An 8,662-nucleotide genomic window follows, 5' to 3' on the forward strand; every position below is an offset into this window, starting at 1 on the left:
GCTTCGTGAGTAGATTTCATACGATACTTAAGATGTAATCTTGTGCTTCTAATGAGAGGATTTGAGGAACTGCTAGCACTAAGTCCCTCTACGAACTTAGATATGGATTGACATTATGTAACTTATATTATGAAATACTACTGTCTTACAACTCTGTCGTCTGTTAGAGTCAAAATTATATCTATATATTTTATTATATTAGATTAAATGGCCATGAATTAAAAATGCTTGTAAAATGCTTGCAAAATACCATTATTTATTTACGGTGTGTGTGGATTGATGCATCTACTGTAATCAATAACTCTTGTCTTTACGTATTAATTTACATTTACTTTTTTTACTTACTCGTGTAAAGCATTGAATATTTAGTGTTTGAGAATTTTTGTTGCATCGTTCTAAAAAGTTCCAATATGAAATGTAATACTGATAATCTTTAACCAATTTCATAAACATACATAATACATGAGTTAAGTACAAGTTCATTTGCATTTCCATTCGTAAAACATTCAAAAAGGAATTATAATTCTGCAATAATTTAATTTGTAAAACAAATTTTACCGGTGGGAGGCTTTGTACAGGATTCCTGTTATTTGAGTACCACAGCGGCTCATTTTTCTGTAATCAAGTAATAATATGAAGATATATTTTATATGTTTGAAGGGCGCTATAGTTAGTGAAGTTACAAGGGTAATGAGACAACATCTTATATCTCAAAGTGACGAACGAAACTGCGACGCAGGGTTGAATGTTAGGGTTCAGTCAAGAATATAATGTTAATCATAATGTTAACACCAGAATCAAACAATACAAGTTATCCCTACTACTCGGTTAAGTCGACTCAATAAGACTTTTGTTGAATGATGCATATTATGCTTTCACAAAATGATCCCAGAGAATGTACAAAACAAATGTGTTACATCATTCCAAAGATTTGTAAGAAACTTTTGTGTGTAACTTAATTAATTTTACCACAGATTGGGAATAGAGCGACTGCCCTCGGGATATTTAAATAAAACATTTTATTGTGACGAAATTATTTCATTCTTCCATTCCATTCTTTTCAAGCTTGAGACGTAAATATTCGTATGGGTATATTCGAAATTGAACCCTGAGCAACACTTCTTTGTAATGGACAGTATGTATCACCACAGGTTAAGGATGGATACTTAGGTATTAAGTGTTACTCAACACCTGCTGAATGTCTGGCTTGTCAATTCAAATCGTTCTAATTACTTACGTCAGCTAAGTAAAGATATTTTCAACGGCAAAATACAAGCAAAGAGTTTATATTATGTTTAATTATATAGATATTTACGTAACATGCAAAACTACTTTCTATCATCCCTCAACAAAAGACTAAATTCCAGACTCCAAGAGACGAGATAGTTATAATTTTTTACAAAGCTTCTACAGGATTTCCCGTTGAGTCACAAACGATGAAAGAACTCTTTTTCAGAACTATTTTCTACATCATGCAATTTTAATTTTTTAATTTCGTCTGCGTAGCTTCTATTTTTATTTTACTATTTCGTAGATGAGAATTGTCTGTGACATTCTTATTTATTTTCTTGTAATTATGTATTATTCCTTATAAAGACTAATATGTTATAATATAAACTATCTATTGGTGAAGTTCTTTCGAAGATTACTTGACCAAACGGACACAGACAATTCTAAAAGAAATTCTGCTGTAAGGACTGTGTTATCAGTGTAACACCAAGAAAAAGCTGATATATCGACAGAGCCAGGTCTGGATTTAAGCGAGGGCAACCACGGCTACAGCCCCGAGACCTTCACACAATAGAGACATGCACTTGCAATGAAGAGCGCTCATTTTCAAAAAATAAAAACTATAAAAATAGGCTTCAAACCACGATGGGACAAAACTGTAATTCAAAGCTTTCTCTCCTGAACATTGAAAGTGACCACAAAGTGGCTTCAAACTGGATTTCAGCGAAATCATCAAAGGAGAAAAATCATTCATGAAGGCGAGAAATTCTCGGAAAGTTCCGTTAAAATTTAAACTTTAAATTTAATTTGAGACAATACTTGTTTCCGTTTATATTAATATATCTGTTAAATAATAAAATAATCCACACTTGGTGTCACAAAATATTATTATTAAAATAATCCCATTTGTCGTATCACCGCTCTTCGAGAACACTTCTCTTAAAGCCGCGCCTAGTATCGAAATACTGGGTCTCGAAATCTCGAGCGATTGCCAATTCCGTGGCCATCTGGAGGGCAAAGCCAAATTGGCTTCGAAGAAGCTGGGCGTCATCGATAGAGCACGGCAATACTTCAAGCCGGCCCACATTCTAGCGCTCTACAAAGCGCAGTTCCGGCCACACATGGAGTATTGCTGTCATCTCTGGTCTGGCGCACCCCAATATCAGCTCGATCTATTTGACCGCGTGCAACGTAGAGCAGATCGAATTGTCGGGGACTCAGTGCTCTGTGAACGGCTGGATCACTTGGCGTTGCGTAGAGACGTCGCTTCATTGTGTGTCTTCTACCGCATTTATCACGAGGAACACTCCCCGAAGAAGTGTTTAACCTGATTCCTGCCGCCGAATTGCACCTTCGCACGACACGCCACAAGTTAGGATATCATCCCCACCATCTGGATGTGTGGCGGTCCTCCACAGTGCGGTTTTCAAGAAGCTTTCTCCCTCGTACTACAAAGCTGTGGAATGAGCTTCATTGTGCGGTGTTTCCGGGACGATACGACATGGGTACCTTCAAAAAAAGCGCGTACACCTTCCTTAAAGGCCGGCAACGCTCTTGTGATTCCTCTGGTGTTGCAAGAGAATGTGGGCGGCGGTGATCACTTAACACCAGGTGACCCGTACGCTCGTTTGTCCTCCTATTCCATAAAAAAAAAAAACTACACTATTTGGAAAACAATTTGGGGCCTCCAGACCTCGAAGTCGGCTCTCTAAGCAGAACATTAAAAAGTTATCAGAATTATAGAAGAAACTTGTGTAAAGTGAAAGAAGTTATGATTATGAAATCCTTCTTTGCACAGAATGCTGGATGGGTAAGTATGTCAGTAGCGCTTTTTTCTGACGTGAAGTTGTTTCAGTAGCTTTTGAAATTACTGACGGAGGCGATTACGATATCACTGAAAATTTTGAATTCAATCAAGAATCCTGAGAGAGAACATTAATTCATCATGACGACCTCTATAGCCGAGTGTTTAGCGATCCTACCTACTAAGCTAGAGGTCCCGGGTTCGAATCTCGGTAGGTGCAAGCATTTATATGATGAATATGGATGTTTATTTCCGAGTCATAGATATTTATATTGTATGTTCAAGTAAGTATCTTGTATTTATTATATTAATGTCTTGCAACCCATAACACCCAACAGATGTATGCCTAATTTGGGGCAAGATAATTTGTTTAAAATGTGTGTCATTATTATTATTATTAACTTCATTATTGTATTGAACTTAATTGTACAGTATAAGAAGTGTAACGCCTTGCTTTTTGCTGTTAGCAAAGTATTATTGAGCAACATTGGTATTTACCTTATAGTAATGCTATTTACGTAAAGATCAGTGGTAATATCCGTTCATATAGTGTTTAAACACATAAATGCATAATCGGGATTTAAGTATGAAATTGTGTTTTAATTATTATAATCAGTATTTAAAGTTTATTATTAATTAAACGTATACATCGTTATTATTTGTGGTGACAAAATCGCACATTACAACTAGTTTAAAATATATTCAGCTGGAATATGTACTGTTTTGTATTGCAAAAAAAACACAGCGGTACATTTCATTGAAACCGTTGACAGAGTGAAATTCCTCTGTAAAAGTAATACAGACACGGATATTTTTCCGAATAATTCTTTTTTGTTTTTCCTTTTATCTAAAATTTTACATTAACTTAAAGTTATATCGTACATAACATAGGTACTTGAACTAAGTACTACAAATTATAATGACAAATACGACAATAATATAACTGATGCCTGCGACGTCGTCTGTTTACATATGTGTGTTGATATGTACTAACTATTCAAAATAATCCACTAATATTTTAATCTAGATATGAGATAGATAACAGATATGCTTAATAAAAAGTAGGATAAAAAGCCGCAAGAGAACAGATGAACATACAAACATACATACCAGTAGAAATCATAAACCTCTGTTTTGCTTGGCCATAGTCGAGTAATAATGTGTATTGGTCTTTAAAGCTCTGCATAAAAAATAAGGACGCAATAAAGGACCTTTCCTATAATATGGCGTTAGTTGAAAATTATACTTTAGTGCCTTTACGTGATATTGTTATTGGTACGGAACGGTTTATACGGATCAATAAAAATTATTTTAATAACATTCATGTACCACTGGTTATATTATATGTATATTTTTTTTAATTTATAATATTTATTTAATTTATAGAAGTGTAATTTTGGTATAGTGTAAATTGGATTTTATGAAACTAAAATTGGTAACGAACCCTACCGTAGTGTACTGACTACGGGTAAGGACGGACTTTGCATACTATGGAGACTAATGGACTACACTCTGAATACATTCGAGAGAAAGAAACATGTAACATTATTTTTAACGTAGTAATGATTAATGAGTTTTAAAAATTATATTTTTTTGAAGTGACAAACATGTTTAGAAATGATAAACACTTTATTTTTTGCATTGTTATATAAACATTAAATAACTACATTATTTAATTTGACTCGCCTATGTAATGCTCGGTAGGATAAAGTCAGCTCGGGTAAGGTAAGGGAGAATCGCTTAGTGAGCTTAGTTGTATTACGTATTAAAACCTGGGTTTGATGAAGTTTTCACTTCCGTTTATGTTTTAAACACACACCATTTTATTAATGCAAGTTCCAAACGTTTAAAAAAATAGTATTTCAAAAGGAATAAAGAGCATACAATAAAAGCTGGATCTTTACATAAATCCACAGAGCTGTTTTTAAGGAACTTTCTTCAACGTAAAACCAAGCTGTGAAATGAGCTTCCTAGTACGGTGTTTCCAGAAATATACGACATGGGAACTTTAAAAAAAATGGAGTACATCTTTCTAAAGGGCCCGCAGCACTCCTGTGTTTCCTCTGGTGTTACAAGAGAATGTGGGTAGCGGTGATCACTCACCACCAGGTAAGCTATACACTCGTTTTTCCTCGTCTTCGATAAAAAGATATTACGTATAATGAACTGTACTTTGCATTCTGCCGTTTCACATAAAGAATATTATTAAAATAAAGACTATATACCAAGTAAGCATGATTTGGTCGCGATATTTACCCACTTTAAACGGCCAGATTTCGTTCAAACTTTGTAGATTTATCGAGGACCGATGACAATATATTAATTTGATAAAATTATTCCATTTTTAATTTGCAAAATAATAAAACAAAAAGATTTCAAGATATTTAACCGATTTATCTAATATGTATTCGAAAAAAAAATTCGAATACCAAACAAAATTTTCTGCTTTTTAGTGTGTTTTTTGTTTTTTTTTTTTTGAACTATTATTATCTTTTATTTTTATTACTAAACCACGTCATTCAGGAGCTTATATTATAGTAAAGCATCAATTAACGACTGTGGGTAGAGCGGGTACCTCCTCGATATTAGGTTATCACCCTCGCAGTATACATAACTAACAATTAGGTGACGATCAAGTTTTATTTTAGCTTCGATGGCAATTTACAATTTTAGACCGAAGTTAAATTGGTACTTCATTGCCAATAGACAATATCAGTCTCTATAATACTTCTTTCAGTTTTATTATGTTTTTTATGTGTCTTTCTATGTACAAATTTCTGTATGCAGTTTTATTTGTAAGGTTGCAAGTTCAAGTAGGTACTTTGGTATCATAAAATTGAATGCAACAGTTACAAGTTTACATGATGGGAAACGCTACAACTACTCATAGACTAATACTAGTAATACCAGTTAAGTTGGTAGAATGATCAAAGCTTGAAGTAGTATCGTTTCAGTATTATTATATTATATTTTATTATTATTAATTAATTAATATACATTTTAAAATGTTTCCCTAATGTACTTCTTACTATTGTAATCCCTATCATATAATATTTAAGAAATGATCGTACGAAAATTAATTAATTTCAAAGTGTAATAATCCTAATTTATTGGTAATTTTAGTTGCATGGTATACATTATTTTTCACGTACTTAAAACTTCATGCCGAAATAAGCACTTTTAATTTTATTTAACTTTTACATTGAACTTAAATTGTTAAACTTTCCTATTTGTTGTAATCAATGTTACACCTTTTACATGAACTAATTAAAAACTTAACCGTAAATAAAATTTTGAGTCTCGAATATGCAATCGTTTTTGTCCTCTTTATACCGAATGAATTCAGAGTACTAAGTATTCGTAATATGGAGTATAAATTAATAGTTAATTTATATGATTGCCTTGTAATCTATATTTAATAATAATACATTTCACTGTCCGAAAATTTTAATCTAACGTAAATTAAATATGCTCGTGCAAAAATTGTAAATAATATAAGGCCTAATTTTAAAGAAGTATTGATAATTTCAGTACTTACAGCGCATTTCGATATTGAGGCTATTGAGTTTGTAAGTCTTTTATGGAACGATGTATGCTTTTACAACAAGATCCCAGAAAATGGATTGGCGGCAGTGATCACTTGACATCAGGTAACCCGTACGCTCGTTTGTCATCCTCTTACATAAATAAAATGTTCAGAATAAATGCATTACGAAATTTAAAAGAATTGTTAAAAAACGTTTGTGTGGTAAAGGTTACTATTACATAAATGACTTTTTAATAATACCACAGATTGGGAATAGAACGGGCTATGTAATTATTGTTTTTATGAAAAAAAAAAGAAGCCCTCCGAATTTGTTGCGCCCGTTCTTCTCAAGTCTGAGGCATAATTTTTAGAATGGGTGATAGTTTTTGCCTTTCAATTCCTAGTTTGAATTAAAATATTAAAATTTTAATTTTAAATGGACTGAAGTGATAAGTAGATCTTGAAGTTAATTAATGGACTTACTTGGAATGTGGAGTGGTCCTTGATGAGAGATATTAAAAGTATTTTTTTCTTTAAGTAATTTTAACTTAACGACTTGTTGGATGTATACAAATGGAAGATTATAAATTTAATAATAAAATAAATATTTATTATTTAGCATGTTATCATTTTCTTAATTTGGGGATAATATTATTAATTCCCTGCTGCTATTTCTATTTTCAATAATTTTTAATTAATTAGTGATTTTCATTTCTTTAAACAACGAGATATTATAAAGAAGACGAATTTCCATCTTCATAAGTTTCTGAAAAGTTTATGTAACTTTTGCGAAATGCTTACTTATTTAAATGTATGGAAAGTCAGTAATATTTCTTTCTATATATACGAATAACTGTACTAATGCGGATGCTCATCCCCGGGGAAGTCCGCAGTGGTTGAAGGTAACGCGACGACTGCTTGGACAGCCATCGTTGTCGAAAGCTTGAAGCAATTCTTCAGCGGCCGTAGAGCACATGCGCAGACAAGTCCCGCCCCATAAAGTTTTCATTGAGTAAAGCGCGCCAACTTGCCTTCTTCCGATACCTGTGTAAAAGTTTTGCGATTCTTAAAAATGAAAAACACGCTTCTCTGACAAATATTATTGCAAACTTTTTTTTGTAACTTTGTAAGCGCCCATTCATTCTCTTTGTCAATGTCAATACCAATCAGAAACGATTGAAACTGTCTTCATGTCAATGTTTTATTCGTTCTTCTTATTTTTTTAATATTGAATCTTGTTCAAGAAACCGGTTTGTAATATGTAGGCCGGTGATAGTGCTATGCGGTTGACTGCAACGGTTAGCCGGTCCTATTAAAGAGTGGCTATATCAATGAAAATGTAAGAAGCCTTGTAGATGTAAGCGGCCAAAAGCGGCAATTACCAATACGGGATTTACTGGTTATACAGAATTGAAAACTTCATCAAGATCAGATTTTTAACACTAAATAAAACTTTTTGTTTCTTCATGACGAACATAATATTATACAAATTCATGAGGAACGTCCCTGAATCAATGATGGACGTTACTGCTTTAGGCATATTCAAATATTTTATTCAAAATATGATATGAAATACTACCAGTGCCGAAAGAAAATTGTATCTTTTATCGAGTCTTCTCATGAGAAGGTCGTGGAATGGGGTAAAATTAACCTTGTTCAATTTAACTTTTATAAGGCTCAATCTTGTGCACTACTTCTAAAAGCAACTTATTTGTCGAATCTCACCTAATATCGGAATACTAGGTCTCTCAATCTCGAGCGATTGCCACTTCCTTGGTCATCTAGTATAATTTTAGAGCTTTACAAAGGCATATTATATTGGTCACTTATAGTATTGCCTTCATATCTTGTGCACATTAAATACTTTATCATATCCTTTCAGACTATTTGACTGCACCTTTTGAATTGAAGAGGAGGAGAAACGAGCGTACGGGTCACATGGTGTTAAATAATCACCGCCGCCACTTTCTCTTACAACACCAGAGGAATCACAGGAGCGTTACTGGGCTTTTACAAAGTGTGTACTTTGTTTAAAGTAGGTACCCATGTCGTATCGTCCTGCAATTACCACACAAGAAAGCTTGGTTGTAGGTGGAAGATAG

At 33.2% G+C, this 8,662-nt stretch overlaps 1 protein-coding gene across 1 annotated transcript in view; it reads right to left on the bottom strand.

Moving 5' to 3' along the window:
• LOC126966156 (nitric oxide synthase-like protein) overlaps positions 1-7,463 on the bottom strand; it is a 138,328-nt gene extending 130,865 nt beyond the window's left edge. The window contains exon 1 of the mRNA XM_050810118.1: positions 7,362-7,463. The gene's annotated coding sequence lies outside the window, so the exon portion shown is untranslated. The remainder of the gene's footprint in view (positions 1-7,361) is intronic.
• Between the last annotated feature and the right edge of the window lie 1,199 nt (positions 7,464-8,662).

Source organism: Leptidea sinapis, chromosome 1 (assembly GCF_905404315.1).
Source record: "Leptidea sinapis chromosome 1, ilLepSina1.1, whole genome shotgun sequence".
NCBI lineage: Eukaryota > Metazoa > Arthropoda > Insecta > Lepidoptera > Pieridae > Leptidea > Leptidea sinapis.